Below are 17,417 nucleotides of genomic sequence, written 5' to 3'. Positions count from 1 at the left end.
GGAAGGCTCTTAAGTGGGCACGAAAAACGAGGAGGCCGGAAATATGATTATCCAGCTACCAGGACGCCTCGATTTTTGGGTTGGTCATTAAGATAAGGATCCGTTGAGATATGTTGGATAAAGTGTGAAGTAATGGCAGATGATGTCATGGCGGGTTATCGCAAATCCAGAAGATGACATCATGGAGGGTTACAAATTCTTGCACAAATGAAGAGCAGAAGATTTTTTATAAGTGTTGAAGATTGACATGAACCAGTTCAAATCAATCTAGGGCCTAATGTTGGCGATATAACTATTAGGTATGACGCGCCCAGTGTTGGAGATTGTTGCAGAAATTCAAAATTTTCTACGCATCACCAAGATCAATCTATGGAGTTTACTAGCAACGAGAGGGAAGGAGTGCATCTACATACCCTTGTAGATCGCGAGCGGAAGCGTTCAAGTAAACGGGGTTGATGGAGTCGTACTCGTCGTGATCCAAATCACCGATGATCCTAGCGCCGAACGGACGGCACCTCTGCGTTCAAAACACGTACGGAGCAGCGACGTTTCCTCCTTCTTGATCCAGCAAGGGGGGAGGAGAGGTTGATGGAGATCCAGCAGCACGACGGCGTGGTGGTGGAAGTAGCGGATTCCAACAGGGCTTCGCCAAGCGCTGCGGGAGGAGGGAGATGTGTCACGGGAGGGAGAGGGAGGCGCTAGGGCTTGGGTGCGGCTGCCCTCCCTTCCCCCCTCAATATATAGGGCCCCTGGGGGGGCGACCCTAGGAGATCCCATCTCCAAGGCGGGCGGCGGCCAAGGGGGGGGGGACTTGCCCCCCAAGTCAAGTGGGGCGCCCCCCCCACCCCTAAGGTTTCCAACCCTAGGCGCAGGGGAGGCCCAAGAGGGGGCGCACCAGCCCACCAGGGGTTGGTTACCTTCCCCACTTCAGCCCATCGGGCCCTCCGGGATAGGTGGCCCCACCCGGTGGACCCCCGGGACCCTTCCGGTGGTCCCGGTACAATGCCGGTGACCCCCGAAACGTTCCCGGTGGCCGAAACTGGACTTCCTATATATAATTCTTCACCTCCGGACCATTCCGGAACTCCTCGTGACGTCCGGGATCTCATCCGGGACTCCGAACAACTTTCAGATTTCCGCATACTAATATCTCTACAACCCTAGCGTCACCGAACCTTAAGTGTGTAGACCCTACGGGTTCGGGGGACATGCAGACATGACCGAGACGACTCTCCGGTCAATAACCAACAGCAGGATCTGGATACCCATGTTGGCTCCCACATGTTCCACGATGATCTCATCGGATGAACCACGATGTCGAGGATTCAATCAATCCCGTATACAATTCCCTTTGTCAATCGGTACGTTACTTGCCCGAGATTCGATCGTCGGTATCCCAATACCTTGTTCAATCTCGTTACCGGCAAGTCACTTTACTCGTACCGTAATGCATGATCCCGTGACCAAACACTTGGTCACATTGAGCTCATTATGATGATGCATTACCGAGTGGGCCCAGAGATACCTCTCCGTCATACGGAGTGACAAATCCCAGTCTCGATTCGTGCCAACCCAACAGACACTTTCGGAGATACCCGTAGTGCACCTTTATAGCCACCCAGTTACGTTGTGACGTTTGGCACACCCAAAGCACTCCTATGGTATCCGGGATTTGCACAATCTCATGGTCTAAGGAAATGATACTTGACATTTGGAAAAGCTCTAGCAAATGAACTACACGATCTTTGTGCTATGCTTAGGATTGGGTCTTGTCCATCACATCATTCTCCTAATGATGTGACCCCGTTATCAATGACATCCAATGTCCATAGTCAGGAAACCATGACTATCTGTTGATCAACGAGCTAGTCAACTAGAGGCTCACTAGGGGCATGTTGTGGTCTATTTATTCACACATGTATTACGATTTCCGGATAACACAATTATAGCATGAACAATAGACAATTATCATGAACAAGGAAATATAACAATAACCATTTTCTTATTGCCTCTAGGGCATATTTCCAACAGTCTCCCACTTGCACTAGAGTCAATAATCTAGTTACATTGTGATGAATCGAACACCCATAGAGTTCTGGTGTTGATCATGTTTTGCTAGGCAGAGGTTTAGTCAACAGATCTTCTACATTCAGGTCCGTATGTACTTTACAAATATCTATGTCTCCATTTTGAACACTTTCACGAATGGAGTTGAAGCGACGCTTGATATGCCTGGTCTTCCTGTGAAACCTGGGCTCCTTGGCAAGGGCAATAGCTCCAGTGTTGTCACAGAAGAGAGTAATCGGGCCCGACGCATTGGGAATAACTCCTAGGTCGGTAATGAACTCCTTCACCCAGATTGCTTCTTGTGCTGCCTCTGAGGCCGTCATGTATTCCGCTTCACATGTAGATCCCGCCACAATGCTTTGCTTGCAACTGCACCAGCTTACTGCCCCACCATTCAAAATATACACGTATCCGGTTTGTGACTTAGAGTCATCCAGATCTGTGTCGAAACTAGCATCGACGTAACCCTTTACGACGAGCTCTTCGTCACCTCCATAAACGAGAAACATATCCTTAGTCCTCTTCAGGTACTTCAGGATATTCTTGACCGCTGTCCAGTGTTCCATGCCGGGATTACTTTGGTACCTTCCTACCAAACTTACGGCAAGGTTTACATCAGGTCTGGTACATAGCATGGCATACATAATAGACCCTATGGCCGAGGCATAGGGGACGACACTCATCTTTTCTCTATCTTCTGCCGTGGTCGGGCATTGAGCCGTGCTCAATTGCACACCTTGCAATACAGGCAAGAACCCCTTCTTGGACTGATCCATATTGAACTTCTTCAATAGCTTGTCAAGGTACGTACTTTGTGAAAGACCAATGAGGCGTCTTGATCTATCTCTATAGATCTTGATGCCTAATATATAAGCAGCTTCTCCAAGGTCCTTCATTGAAAAACACTTGTTCAAGTAGGCCTTTATGCTTCTCAAGAATTCTATATCATTTCCCATCAACAGTATGTCATCCACATATAATATGAGAAATGCTACAGAGCTCCCACTCACTTTCTTGTAAACACAGGCTTCTCCATAAGTCTGTGTAAACCCAAACGCTTTGATCATCTCATCAAATCGAATGTTCCAACTCCGAGATGCTTGCACCAGCCCATAGATAGAGCGCTGGAGCTTGCATACCTTGTTAGCATTCTTAGGATCGACAAAACCTTCCGGCTGCATCATATACAATTCTTCCTTAAGAAAGCCGTTAAGGAATGCCGTTTTGACGTCCATTTGCCATATCTCATAATCATAGAATGCGGCAATTGCTAACATGATTCGGACGGACTTCAACTACGCTACGGGTGAGGAAGTCTCATCGTAGACAACCCCTTGAACTTGTCGATAACCCTTAGCGACAAGTCGAGCTTTATAGATGGTAACATTATCATCCGCGTCCGTCTTCTTCTTAAAGATCCATTTGTTTTCTATCGCTCGCCGATCATCGGGCAAGTCTGTCAAAGTCCACAATTTGTTTTCATACATGGATCCTATCTCGGATTGCATGGCTTCAAGCCATTTGTTGGAATCTGGGCCCGCCATTGCTTCTTCATAGTTCGAAGGTTCACCGTTGTCTAACAACATGATTTCCAAGACAGGGTTGCCGTACCACTCTGGCGCGGAACGTGTCCTTGTGGACCTACGAAGTTCAGTAGGAGCTTGATCTGAAGTACCTTGATCATCATCATCATTAACTTCCTCTCTAGTCGGTGCAGGCACCACAGGAACATCTTCTTGAGCTGCGCTACTTTCTGGTTCAAGAGGTAGTACTTCATCAAGTTCCACTTTCCTCCCACTTACTTCTTTCGAGAGAAACTCTTTCTCCAGAAAGAACCCGTTCTTGGCAACAAAGATCTTGCCTTCGGATCTGAGGTAGAAGGTATACCCAATGGTTTCCTTAGGGTATCCTATGAAGACGCATTTTTCCGACTTGGGTTCGAGCTTTCAGGTTGAAATTTCTTGACATAAGCATCGCATCCCCAAACTTTTAGAAACGACAGCTTAGGTTTCTTCCCAAACCATAATTCATACGGTGTCGTCTCAACGGATTTCGACGGAGCCCTATTTAAAGTGAATGCGGCAGTCTCTAAAGCATAGCCCCAAAATGAGAGCGGTAGATCGGTAAGAGACATCATAGATCGCACCATATCCAATAGAGTGCGCTTACGACGTTCGGACACACCATTTCGCTGAGGTGTTCCAGGCGGCGTGAGTTGTGAAACTATTCCACATTTCCTTAAGTGTGTGCCAAATTCATGACTCAAATATTCCCCTCCATGATCTGATCGTAAGAATTTTATTTTCCTGTCACGTTGATTCTCAACCTCACTCTGAAATTCCTTGAACTTTTCAAAGGTCTCAGACTTGTGTTTCATTAGGTAGACATACCCATATCTACTCAAGTCATCAGTGAGAGTGAGAACATAACGATAGCCACCGCAAGCCTCAACACTCATTGGACCGCACACATCAGTATGTATGATTTCCAATAAGTTGGTTGCTCGCTCCATTGTTCCGGAGAACGGAGTCTTGGTCATCTTACCCATGAGGCATGGTTCGCACGTGTCAAATGATTCGTAATCAAGAGACTCTAAAAGTCCATCAGCATGGAGCTTCTTCATGCGCTTGACACCAATGTGACCAAGACGGCAGTGCCACAAGTATGTGGGACTATCATTATCAACCTTACATCTTTTGGTACTCACACTATGAATATGTGTAACACTACGTTCGAGATTCATTAAGAATAAACCATTAACCAGCGGGGCATGACCATAACACATATCTCTCATATAAATAGAACAACCATTATTCTCGGATTTAAATGAGTAGCCATCTCGAATTAAACGAGATCCTGATACAATGTTCATGCTCCAAGCTAGCACTAAATAACAATTATTGAGGTTTAAAACTAATCCCGTAGGCAAATGTAGAGGTAGCGTGCCGACGGCGATCACATCGACCTTGGAACCATTCCCGACGCGCATCGTCACCTCGTCCTTTGCCAGTCTTCGTTTATTCCGCAGCTCCTGCTTTGAGTTACAAATATGAGCAACCGCACCGGTATCAAATACCCAGGAGCTACTACGAGTGCTGGTAAGGTACACATCAATAACATGTATATCACATATACCTTTGGTGTTGCCGGCCTTCTTGTCCGCTAAGTACTTGGGGCAGTTCCGCTTCCAGTGACCACTTCCCTTGCAATAAAAGCACTCAGTCTCAGGCTTGGGTCCATTCTTTGGCTTCTTCCCGGCAACTGGCTTACCGGGCGTGGAAACTCCCTTGCCGTCCTTCTTGAAGTTCTTCTTACCCTTGCCTTTCTTGAACTTAGTGGTTTTATTCACCATCAACACTTGATGTTTCTTTTTGATCTCTACCTCCGCTGATTTCAGCATTGAATATACCTCAGGAATGGTCTTTTCCATCCCCTGCATATTGAAGTTCATCACAAAGCTCTTGTAGCTCGGTGGAAGTGACTGAAGGATTCTGTCAATGACCGCGTCATCCGGGAGATTAAGTCCCAGCTGAGTCAAGCGGTTGTGTAACCCAGACATTTTGAGTATGTGCTCACTGACAGAACCATTTTCCTCCATCTTACAACTGAAGAACTTGTCGGAGACTTCATATCTCTCGACCCGGGCATGAGCTTGGAAAACCATTTTCAGCTCTTCGAACATCTCATATGCTCCGTGTTGCTCAAAACGCTTTTGGAGCCCCAGTTCTAAGCTGTAAAGCATGCCGCACTGAACGAGGGAGTAATCATCAGCACGCTGCTGCCAAGCGTTCATAACGTCTTGGTTCTCTGGGATGGGTGCTTCACCTAGTGGTGCTTCTAGGACATAATCTTTCTTGGCAGCTATGAGGATGATCCTCAGGTTCCGGACCTAGTCCGTATAGTTGCTGCCATCATCTTTCAGCTTGGTTTTCTCTAGGAATGCGTTGAAGTTGAGGGCAACATTAGCGTGGGCCATTTGATCTACAAGACATATTGTAAAGATTTTAGACTAAGTTCATGATAATTAAGTTCATCTAATCAAATTATTCAATGAACTCCCACTCAGATAGACATCCCTCTAGTCATCTAAGTGAAACATGATCCGAGTCAACTAGGCCGTGTCCGATCATCACGTGAGACGGACTAGTCAACATCGGTGAACATCTTCATGTTGATCGTATCTTCTATACGACTCATGCTCGACCTTTCGGTCTTCCGTGTTCCGAGGCCATGTCTGTACATGCTAGGCTCGTCAAGTCAACCTAAGTGTATTGCGTGTGTAAATCTAGCTTACACCCGTTGTATTCGAACGTTAGAATCTATCACACCCGATCATCACGTGGTGCTTCGAAACAACGAACCTTCGCAACGGTGCACAGTTAGGGGGAACACTTTCTTGAAATTATTGCGAGGGATCATCTTATTTAAGCTACCGTCGTTCTAAGCAAATAAGATGTAAAACATGATAAACATCACATGCAATCAAATAGTGACATGATATGGCCAATATCATCTTGCTCCTTTTGATCTCCATCTTCGGGGCGCCATGATCATCTTCGTCACCGGCATGACACCATGATCTCCATCATCGTGTCTTCATGAAGTTGTCACGCCAACGATTACTTCTACTTCTATGGCTAACGTGTTTAGCAATAAGTAAAGTAATTTACATGGCGTTATTCAATGACACGCAGGTCATACAAAAAATAAAGACAACTCCTATGGCTCCTGCCGGTTCTCATACTCATCGACATGCAAGTCGTGATTCCTATTACAAGAACATGATCAATCTCATACATCACATATATTTCATTCATCACATCCTTTTGGCCCTATCACATCACAAGGCATATGCTGCAAAAACAAGTTAGACGTCCTCTAATTGTTGTTGCATGTTTTTACGTGGCTTCTATAGGTTTCTAGCAAGAACGTTGCTTACCTACGTAAAACCACAACGTGATATGCCAATTTCTATTTACCCTTCATAAGGACCCTTTTCATCGAATCCGATCCGACTAAAGTGGGAGAGACAGACACCCGCTAGCCACCTTATGCAACTAGTGCATGTCAGTCGGTGGAACCTGTCTCACGTAAGCGTATGTGTAAGGTCGGTCCGGGCCGCTTCATCCCACGATGCCGCCGAATCAAGATAAGACTAGTAGTGGCAAGCAAATTGACAACATCTACGCCCACAACAAGTTTGTGTTCTACTCGTGCATAGAAACTACGCATAAACCTAGCTCATGATGCCACTGTTGGAGATCGTTGCAGAAATTCAAAATTTTCTACACATCACCAAGATCAATCTATGGAGTTTACTAGCAACGAGAGGGAAGGAGTGCATCTACATACCCTTGTAGATCGCGAGCGGAAGCGTTCAAATGAACGGGGTTGATTGAGTCGTACTCGTCGTGATCCAAATCACCGATGATCCTAGCGCCGAACGGACGGCACCTCCGCGTTCAACACACGTACGGAGCAGCGACGTCTCCTCCTTCTTGATCCAGCAAGGGGGGAGGAGAGGTTGATGGAGATCCAGCAGCACGACGGCGTGGTGGTGGAAGTAGCGGGATTCCAACAGGGCTTCGCCAAGCGCTGTGGGAGGTGGAGATGTGTCACGGGAGGGAGAGGGAGGCGCCAGGGCTTGGGTGCGGCTGCCCTCCCTTCCCCCCTCTATATATAGGGCCCCTGGGGGGGCGCCGGCCCTAGGAGATCCCATCTCCAAGGGGGGCGGTGTTCAAGGGGTGGACTTGCCCCCCAAGTCAAGTGGGGCGCCCCCCACCCCTAGGGTTTCCAACCCTAGGCGCAGGGGAGGCCCAAGGGGGGGCGCACCAGCCCACCAGGGGCTGGTTCCCTTCCCCACTTCAGCCCATGGGGCCCTCCGGGATAGGTGGCCCCACCCGGTGGACCCCCGGGACCCTTCCGGTGGTCCCGGTACAATACCGGTGACCCCCAAAACTTTCCCGGTGGCCGAAACTGGACTTCCTATATATAATTCTTCACCTCCGGACCATTCCGGAACTCCTCGTGACATCCGGGATCTCATCCGGGACTCCGAACAACTTTCGGATTTCCGCATACTAATATCTCTACAACCCTAGCGTCACCGAACCTTAAGTGTGTAGTCCCTACAGGTTCGGGAGACATGCAGACATGACCGAGACGACTCTCCGGTCAATAACCAACAGCGGGATCTGGATACCCATGTTGGCTCCCACATGTTCCACGATGATCTCATCGGATGAACCACGATGTCGAGGATTCAATCAATCCCGTATACAATTCCCTTTGTCAATCGGTACGTTACTTGCCCGAGATTCGATCGTCGATATCCCAATACCTTATTCAATCTCGTTACCGGCAAGTCACTTTACTCGTACCATAATGCATGATCCCGTGACCAAACACTTGGTCACATTGAGCTCATTATGATGATGCATTACCGAGTGGGACCAGAGATACCTCTCCGTCATACGGAGTGACAAATCCCAGTCTCGATTCGTGCCAACCCAACAGACACTTTCGGAGATACCCGTAGTGCACCTTTATAGCCACCCAGTTACGTTGTGACATTTGGCACACCCAAAGCACTCCTATGGTATCCGGGAGTTGCACAATCTCATGGTCTAAGGAAATGATACTTGACATTTGGAAAAGCTCTAGCAAATGAACTACACGATCTTTGTGCTATGCTTAGGATTGGGTCTTGTCCATCACATCATTCTCCTAATGATGTGATCCCGTTATCAATGACATCCAATGTTCATAGTCAGGAAACCATGACTATCTGTTGATCAACGAGCTAGTCAACTAGAGGCTCACTAGGGGCATGTTGTGGTCTATTTATTCACACATGTATTACGATTTCCGGATAACACAATTATAGCATGAACAATAGACAATTATCATGAACAAGGAAATATAATAATAACCATTTTATTATTGCCTCTAGGGCATATTTCCAACACCCAGGAGGGGCCGGGTTATACCTATGGCGATTCATGAAGCCCAAGACAGCGTTGGAAGATGGCGGTTCAATCAAGGGCCCAAGGCCCAGAGGTGACTCAAGGTCCGTAGAGATAAACCGCCATAAGTACATAACTTGTATTGTAAGGCAGGGATAGTTAGAGACCGAGCCGGACACTGTTTATGAGCCGGCCGGGATTCTGTGAGCCGCTGGGCGTCGACCTCTGTATATAAAGGGACGACCCGGCGGTGGTTCAGGACAACTAAGATCAGATCGAAAGCTAGGTCAAGCGGATTCGCTCCCTAGTAATCGAAACATAAGCAATACCACCTCAAACTGGATTAGGCCTTTACCTTCATCGCAAGGGGCCGAACCAGTATAAACCCTCGTGTCATTTGTCCAGTTTTAACCCCTTTAAGCTTCCTAGTTGCGATGGCTCCACGATTAAGTCCTTTCACTAGGACATCTGCCGTGACAATTCCATGACACCTCCTCAATTTTTATATATTTTTTCCTTCAAGTAATTGTTTTCTTCTTCAACTAAATTTAACCTCTGGACAATAGGGTCGGTTGGAATTTCCGGTTCACATACCTCCTAGATAAATAAAATCTATGTCACGTTGGTTGGCATAATTGTCATAAACAATAAATGAACCAAATAGTTATAAAAGATAATATATACCACATCCGAATCATAGACAGGACGAGGGCCGATGGGCGCGGATACCAAAACCATCGCACTATATAATAACAAGCAATAATAAAAGTAAGAAAATTAGACAAGTATCTATCTAATCATACAAGTAAGAATTCTTTTTCTTTTAGAAAGAAGATAAGAACAAGAGGCTCACCACGGTGGTGCCGGCGATGAGATCGGCATGGGCGATCGATGGCGGTGAAGATGGGGACGGGACGTGACGGACCGCTAAACCTAGACAAATCTTGAGGAAAATGGAGCTTGGAGGTCGAGCATGGAGAGGAGAAAGCTTAAGTAGTGTGGCTCAGGCATTTCATCGAACACCTCATGTGCATAGGAGGTGAGCTAGAGCACCACAAAGCTCTCCCCTCGCCGGCCAGAAAAACAGAGCAATGGAGTGCTATGCCCGCGAGCGAGGGGTATATATAGCCACCTCATTGGTCCCAGTTCGTGGCTGGAACCGGGACAAAGGCCCCCCCTTTTGTCCCGGTTCCAGCCCCGAACCAGGACCAATGGATGTGGGCCAGGAGCGAGGCCCATTGGTCCCGGTTCGTGCCTGGAACCGGGACAAAAGGGTCCAGACAAACCGGGACAAATGCCCCACGAGGCCCGGCCGGCCCCCTAGGCTCACGAACTAGGACGTATGCCCCCATGGGTTCCGGTTCGTGACTGAACCGGGACTAATGGGCTGGCCAGGCCTAGACCAAAGCCCTATTTTCTACTAGTGGGTGGAGGCGTAGCGATGATGGCAGGTGGGCGTGCTGGCTTGTATCCATGTGCTCGGCTGCTGGACGACGGCGGCATCGCTAATGGACTCCCCGGTGAGCTTTCTTGGCGGTGGGCGGTGGTCCATGGGGTCCCTCTCGCCGGTGGGTGGATCTTTGTTAGTGGCTTTGCATGGTTCTGCGCCGGCCGTCGAGGTGGGGCGGCACATGGGGTGTCCGGTGGGGAGGTTGGCTGGAAGGATGGGCGACGCCGACGTGCTCGGGCTCATGATATTACTAGAAATAGTTATACTTCTAGTTCATCACTACTAGAAAAAGGCTTACTAGTGGCGCACCAGTTTTGCCTACTAATGGCGCACTACTGGTGCGCCACTAGCATCACGTCACTAGTAATTTTTACTAATGGCACACCGCTGGTGCGCCATTAGTATCTGATACTCTAATGGCGCACCGGGCAGTGCGCCATTAGTATAGGCCCCGGTGCGCCATTAGTATGCCTCCCAGTGGGCATGTGCTTTGCCATACTAATGGCGCACTGCTGGGTGATGCGCCATTAGTATCCTTTGGCATACTAATGGCGCACGTTTGGGTGATGCGCCATTAGTATGTATATTAGGGATTTTTTTCTTTTCTGATATTTGCACAGATTACAAAATATATTATTGGACAGAATATAAACAGCACCACACAGCAACAGCAGATTCATCGAATACAATAGAAGATTAGTCTCTGAATACAATTCATCATATTAGTCTCCGAAATCAAAAGACCGAACAAAGATAGAACATTACAAGTCTCGAGACCACGAGTAGCGAGTTTGTCGAAATTAATACTAATCCTAACAAGTCCTACTAATCATCATCATACAACTTCTACTCGTTATTAATAACAAGTCATACGATCATCATCCTGATAGTTATCGAACCAACCCTACTTAATTGTTCTTAGCACATGATCATCAGTATTAGGCAGGACCTAAAATACCCTATTTAAGGTAAAATAGCATAAAACAATATAGACCCTGACTCTCCATTATGGAGAATGGAGATCATCCTGTCTCTAATTCTTGCGCGGCGCTTCCTTTTGCTTCCAAGAACCTCCTTACGACTGTCCATACATTTTTTCCATTCTCTGATTAGCATGTCTCCACTTCTTCTAGAAATCCGGTATGGACAGTTGAGATTTGATGGATGACCTGGATATAAGTTCAAAACTTGAAGGCTGCCATTCTGATACATCAAATGAGGTACACAATCCTCTGGGATTCTGTGTTGAAAAACATAGTAATAACTTCATAGTTAGCAATGATGTACTAGTTTTAGAAGTATACAAAAGATGCACGGATGTCGTAATAGTAAAAAATCTTACCAGGGTATCTCCATGGTAGTTACCGTAGTTCAACACGTGCACTAGTGGCACGTATTGACCATAATGTTGAGGAGTTTGATTGTAGATATTGTAATTCTCAAGATCAGTACAAAATCCGACCAGATGATTTTTCTCCTGATAAGTTAACTCGGAGCCATCGGTGTAGTGGGTTTTGTCTACCATTTTCCGCACATTTTTTGAACAATCAAAATAAGCTGTCAATGGAAATAAGTTGTCAACTATTTTGAAATAAACAATATAGATTAGTTAATAATTAACTATGTTTGAGAAACTCACATAGCGGTAGAACTGGAGGCGTATCAACAAGGACCCAAATGTCCATATTGTCTTGGTCGATGCCAGGATCACCAAGATCCATGGTGACAAGCATACCCTCATCAAAACCATACATCTTGCAAATGCTTCCCAATTTTTGCAACCAAAATGGGTTACGCTCTCAGCATTTTATAGATTTACTTCAAAATCCACATCATGATGTGTCCTTAGGTGAATTTTCTTTGTTTCAAAATCTTCATGATCTTCAAAATCCATCCTCTCCAAGACATAGCGTCTTGCATGGCATGGGATAAACTATACTCGAATTGTAAAAGATGAAATTACACGTTGAAATAGTTGAAGTCATGCTTAATTATGCAAAAAACACTTGTCATCGTTGCGTACCGTTTCAACTTCGAAGGTCTCCTCAAGCTTAATGCTGAAGCGCCGATCATCGTCCAGGTGAGGCCTATCGCACAGACCTCGACCGTCGTGGCACCAGTCGCACTCCCCCGAGAGACTTTCGTCGTCCGATGACGACATTTCCTATGTTCATAATTCAAAACTACATCATCTCTGTTGGGTCCAATAAGATAATCCACAGTGTGGTGAAAACACGCCCATCCAAATAGAATATGTGGTATGGGCTTTTTTAGTAGGTCATCCTACCAGTTTAGGGTTTATCGATGACGAGCAACTGACATTAGTAATAACTATGAGTAGATATCACACTTCTATATGAATAACACAAGAGGCAGTTGATCCTACTTAATTAAGTACTAAGATACCCCGGCCCATGCATTAGTCGGAAGTGCCCCATATGTCCTATTTTTAGCAAAGTCATGCTAAAATTCACGGAAAATTTCAGCATGACCTTTGCTGAAAATAGGACATATGGAGTACCCGAATTTGCCGGAACGGAAGTTAATCGACATTCCGGCAAACTCAAGGGCCTCTCGGGGTACCTGCAAAATCATCACGACACGATGGTCGCAGACAAAACCCAGCAAACTAGCAATTGATGGATCAACACGTAAAACATGTCCAATAAGAGCATATAATTCAACAACTCCACTGAAAATGAGAGCTGAAAGATGCAGGGAGCACAAACAGCTCAGAAAAAGGATGCAGGGAGCACAAAGAGCTACACTCTAAATCTTTTATCTATTTATACCTGTAAATTAGCACTCCGATGCTGGCCTTGACAAATGATCCCACTATGTTGTTTGCTGGAATCTGCAAAATGATCCCACTATGTTGACAAATGATCCCACTATGTTGTTATACTTGAGAACACTGTAACAAAATCAAAACCACAATAAACAGTGGTCAAATACAGAAGAAGGAACAATTTATTTGTACTGTAAAAAAGGTTAGAGAGAAAAGTTAATGAGGATGAGTCACATAAACCAATTCAGATCACTCCCTCCCCAACACTGGCAATGCTCACTAGATCTTTATAAACCTGGGTACTTGTTTGGGATAAAAATAATAGAAGGGATTTCAGGAAGGAGTTCAAAACATATAACATTGGAGGGTTAGATTCAATTTAACCTCTTGTACCTCCTGTACATGTGTGCATTAAGGAGTAGCAAGCACAGGAACAACAAAATTCAGAGATGACAGAAAATCAAGGCACGAATTACACAGAACCATGAAGCTAAAATATAACTATTTAAATCAAGGCACTGTTAGAAAAGACAACATAGTTCAGTAAAGTCATGAACATAAATACTGCAGAATTTAGAGACCACTTAGTACTGTAAATTCAGTTAGAAACAAGACAGAGAAATTGCACTTAAATTTCAAAGAAAAATATGACTACTCCACACTGTAAATCATCAACATTGACACTGTAATAACTGTATACTCCACACTGTAAATAGACAGAACATTTTTTTGCCACAACTTGAATCTGCAGATTATCACGAGGAGTGAAGCAATTTTGATTTACAAACATAGTTACTCCTACTACTTATCTGCGGTTGCCCAGATCATAATTGCATCATGCTTGCTTATCTGAGACTAATACAAAAAGAGAAGAGCAGTTTTAAACAGAGCAGAAGAAGTACTAGTGCAGGAACGAATGTAAGGTTCAGAAAATCCATCACAGGAGCAAGAAGAAGAACAACAGTTTTACTAGCTTGCATGAACAAGTGGAGCAAATTGCTCAGAGGTGCTGCTGGAGATGCTGTCGGGGCGGCGGGCGCTGGACAAGGAGGAAGGAGGAAGGAGGAGAGGTACCTGGGCGGGCGCGGCCGGTCGCCGGAGGGGTCGGGGTCGGGGTTGGGGTCGGGGTCGGCGGCGGCGGCGGCGTCGAAGGGATGGCTCGAGGGCGTCCGAGCTCGTCCGGGTCCTCGTAGTCGAAGAGGAAGACGGCGGCGGTCCTCCTGGGCGCCTCGGTTGGTCGTGGGGAGGCCGGCGGCCACGTGCTTCGCGGGGCGGCGCGGGGGAGCTGCAGTTGTGGAGGGCGCGGGGGCGGCGGCGCGGGGGAGCTGCAGTGGTGGGGGGCACGGGGGCGCGGGGGCGACGGGGGTGGAGTCCGGCGGGGGTCGGGGCGGCGGCGTCGTGGGTCAGGTGAGCGCGCGGGTGGACTGGCGAGGGAGAGGGGAGGAATTAGCTAAGGGGGGAAACTTACTAATGGCGCACCCCGAAGCGGTGCGCCATTAGAATGTTTTTTTACATAGAAATGGCGCACCCACGACGGGCGCCATTAGTAAATTTTTTTTATGTAGCAATGGCGCACCAGCCATAGGTGCGCCATAAGTAATTTTTTTATTATTTTTTGTTGCATCTAATAAATTTTTTAGAAAATGAATATGAATATGAAACAGTAACAATTTTTTACAAAAATAGTATTAATTTGTGACGGTGGAGCGGGCCGGGGAGGGTGCGGGGGGTCGTCGGCGGCGGTGGAGCGGGCCGGGGAGGGTGCGGGGGGTCGTCGGCGGCGGTGGAGCGGGCCGGGGAGGGTGCGGGGGGTCGTTGGCGGCGGTGGAGCGGGCCGGGGAGGGTGCGGTGGGTCGTCGGCGGCGGTGGAGCAGGGGAGCTAGGGTGCGGGTGGTCGTCGGCGGCGGTGGAGCGGGCCGGGGAGGGTGCGGGCCGGGGGGTCGTCGTCGGCGGTGGAGCGGGCCGGGGAGGGTGTGGGGGGGCGTCGGCGGCGGTGGAGCGGGCCGGGGAGGGTGCAGTGGGTTGTCGGCGGCGGTGGAGCAGGGGAGCTAGGGTGCGGTGGGTCGTCGGCGGCGGTGGAGCGGGCCGGGGAGGGTGCGGGGGGTCGTCGGCGGCGGTAGAGCGGGCCGGGGAGGGTACCGCTGGGTCGGCGGCGGCTGTGGAGCAGGGGAGCTAGGGTGCGGTGGGTCGTCGGCGGCGGTGGAGTGGGGGAGGGTGCAGGGGGTCGTCGGCGGCGGTGGAGCGGGCCGGGGAGGGTGCGGTGGGTCGTCGGCGGCGGTGGAGCAGGGGGGCTAGGGTGCGGTGGGTCGTCGGCGGCGGTGGAGCGGGGGAGGGTGCGGGGGCTCGGCGGCGGCGCCCGGTGGAGCGGGGTAGAGGGTGCAGGGGGTGCTCGGCGGCGAGGGGGACCGGATCTGGCGAGGTGGGGATAGCGATCGAGATGGAGGGGGATCGAGATCAAGTGTCCATGAAATATACACTAATGGCGCATGGGGAGCAGTGCGCCATTACTAGCTTAAACTAGTAATGGCGTACTGCCCCTGGTGCGCCATTAGTAGTTTTGCAAAAAAGTAAAAAATAAAAAATATGCACTATGTTGCTGGTGCGTCATTACTAGTTACAACTAGTAATGGCGCACTATGTCCTGATGCGCCATTAGTATGTCTGGCAAAATAAAATAAAAATTAAAATTTGTTACTAATGGCGCACCGTGTGTCTGGTGCGCCACTCCTACATAGCAATGGCGCACCACATGTCTGGTGCGCTATTAGTGGCCATTCCATCTATAGCCCTTTTCCTAGTAGTGCATCTTGTAATTGGGTCGATGAGGCGCCTAATTTTATCTTGAGCAAACTCATAATGATGTAACTATTATTTCATGAAATAAAGCATGTCACGATGGCCTTCCATTAAAAGGGTTGGTTTTTTGTTTGGGTAATGTTTGTGGCCGGGGCGCCGGCCGAACCGTTGCGCCGGTCTTATGCGCGTCGTCTGATGCGCTAGATCGAACGCCCACGTTTCCTCCTCAACCGCACCCACGTCTACGTGCTGCTGGGTCCACGCATCGCTTTGGGCGCAGCTTATCCCTTCGCTTGCGTCGCCTCCTTCTCCACCACTCGTTCTTCTTCTTTTCCCCATGCACATTCAATCCTTGCTGCCGCACGGCGGCGACCAACGCGGAGAGGAGATGCAGTTTTTGGTGGCAAACCACCGGCAGCAAGCAGCAACCCGCGACGAAGTTGACGGCGACAAGTGCTGCAACCAGGACGGACACAAGTGCTGGAGACCCCGCGGCGGCCGGCGTTCAAGATCTCGGCCAGTTTTTTTTTGCTGCAACCAAGTATTTTTTTGCTGGAACCAGTTTGAAATTTTGCTACCAAGTATTTGGGTTTTTGTTTGAAGTGAACCAATTTTTTTGCTTCCACGCTTCTTCCCGTGCTGGAACCAGTGTATTTTTTGCTACAACTATCTTCAATTATTGCTGGAACTAATATTTTTTTTGCTTCCACGTCATTTTTTGCTGGAACCATTGTATCACTTTTGCTACAAGCGTTTCGATTTTTTGCTACTACCGCCGTGTTGACTTGTTACATCCATTTTTTCATGTGGTTACGGAGACCCACAACGATGTGTTTTTTGCTGCGACCACTGTCGATTTTTGCTACTGCCGGTGTCGACATTTGCTGCTTTCACACGTGTGCGAATATGGGCTGCAAGCAAAAACGGCGGCGAGCAGCAACCTGGGACGACGGCGATGGTATTTTGCTGCAACCTCCATCAGTTTTTGCTACATCTGCGCAGATTTTTTGTTACATCCGTTTTGGATGGCAGAGACCAGTGGTCGTCGTTCGCGGGGAAACCTATGCGACGAGTGTCAGCGGCGAGGGACGGGAGTTGCAACCGGCGACGACCTGCGGGACCAACAGTTCTACGAATCAGGCGAGTAGTGCTCATCACGGACGCTTTTTCGAGCTCGCCGGCGACGTGCTTCGAGCTCGCCGGCAGCAGGGTCGGCGCGGTCACCCGGGGACACGCGAGGGTGCACTAGCGGGGGAGCTCCTCCTCGAGCTGAGCCGGTCGCCGCCGCCGTGGATTTGGGATGGGGCGATGCGGGGGGAACGCAAATCATTTTTGTTTCTAGCTGTGGCCT

This window comes from Aegilops tauschii, chromosome 5 (genome assembly GCF_002575655.3).
Source record: "Aegilops tauschii subsp. strangulata cultivar AL8/78 chromosome 5, Aet v6.0, whole genome shotgun sequence".
Lineage (NCBI taxonomy): Eukaryota > Viridiplantae > Streptophyta > Magnoliopsida > Poales > Poaceae > Aegilops > Aegilops tauschii.
The sequence above is the reverse complement of the archived record's forward strand: the minus strand, read 5'-3'. Positions refer to the sequence as shown.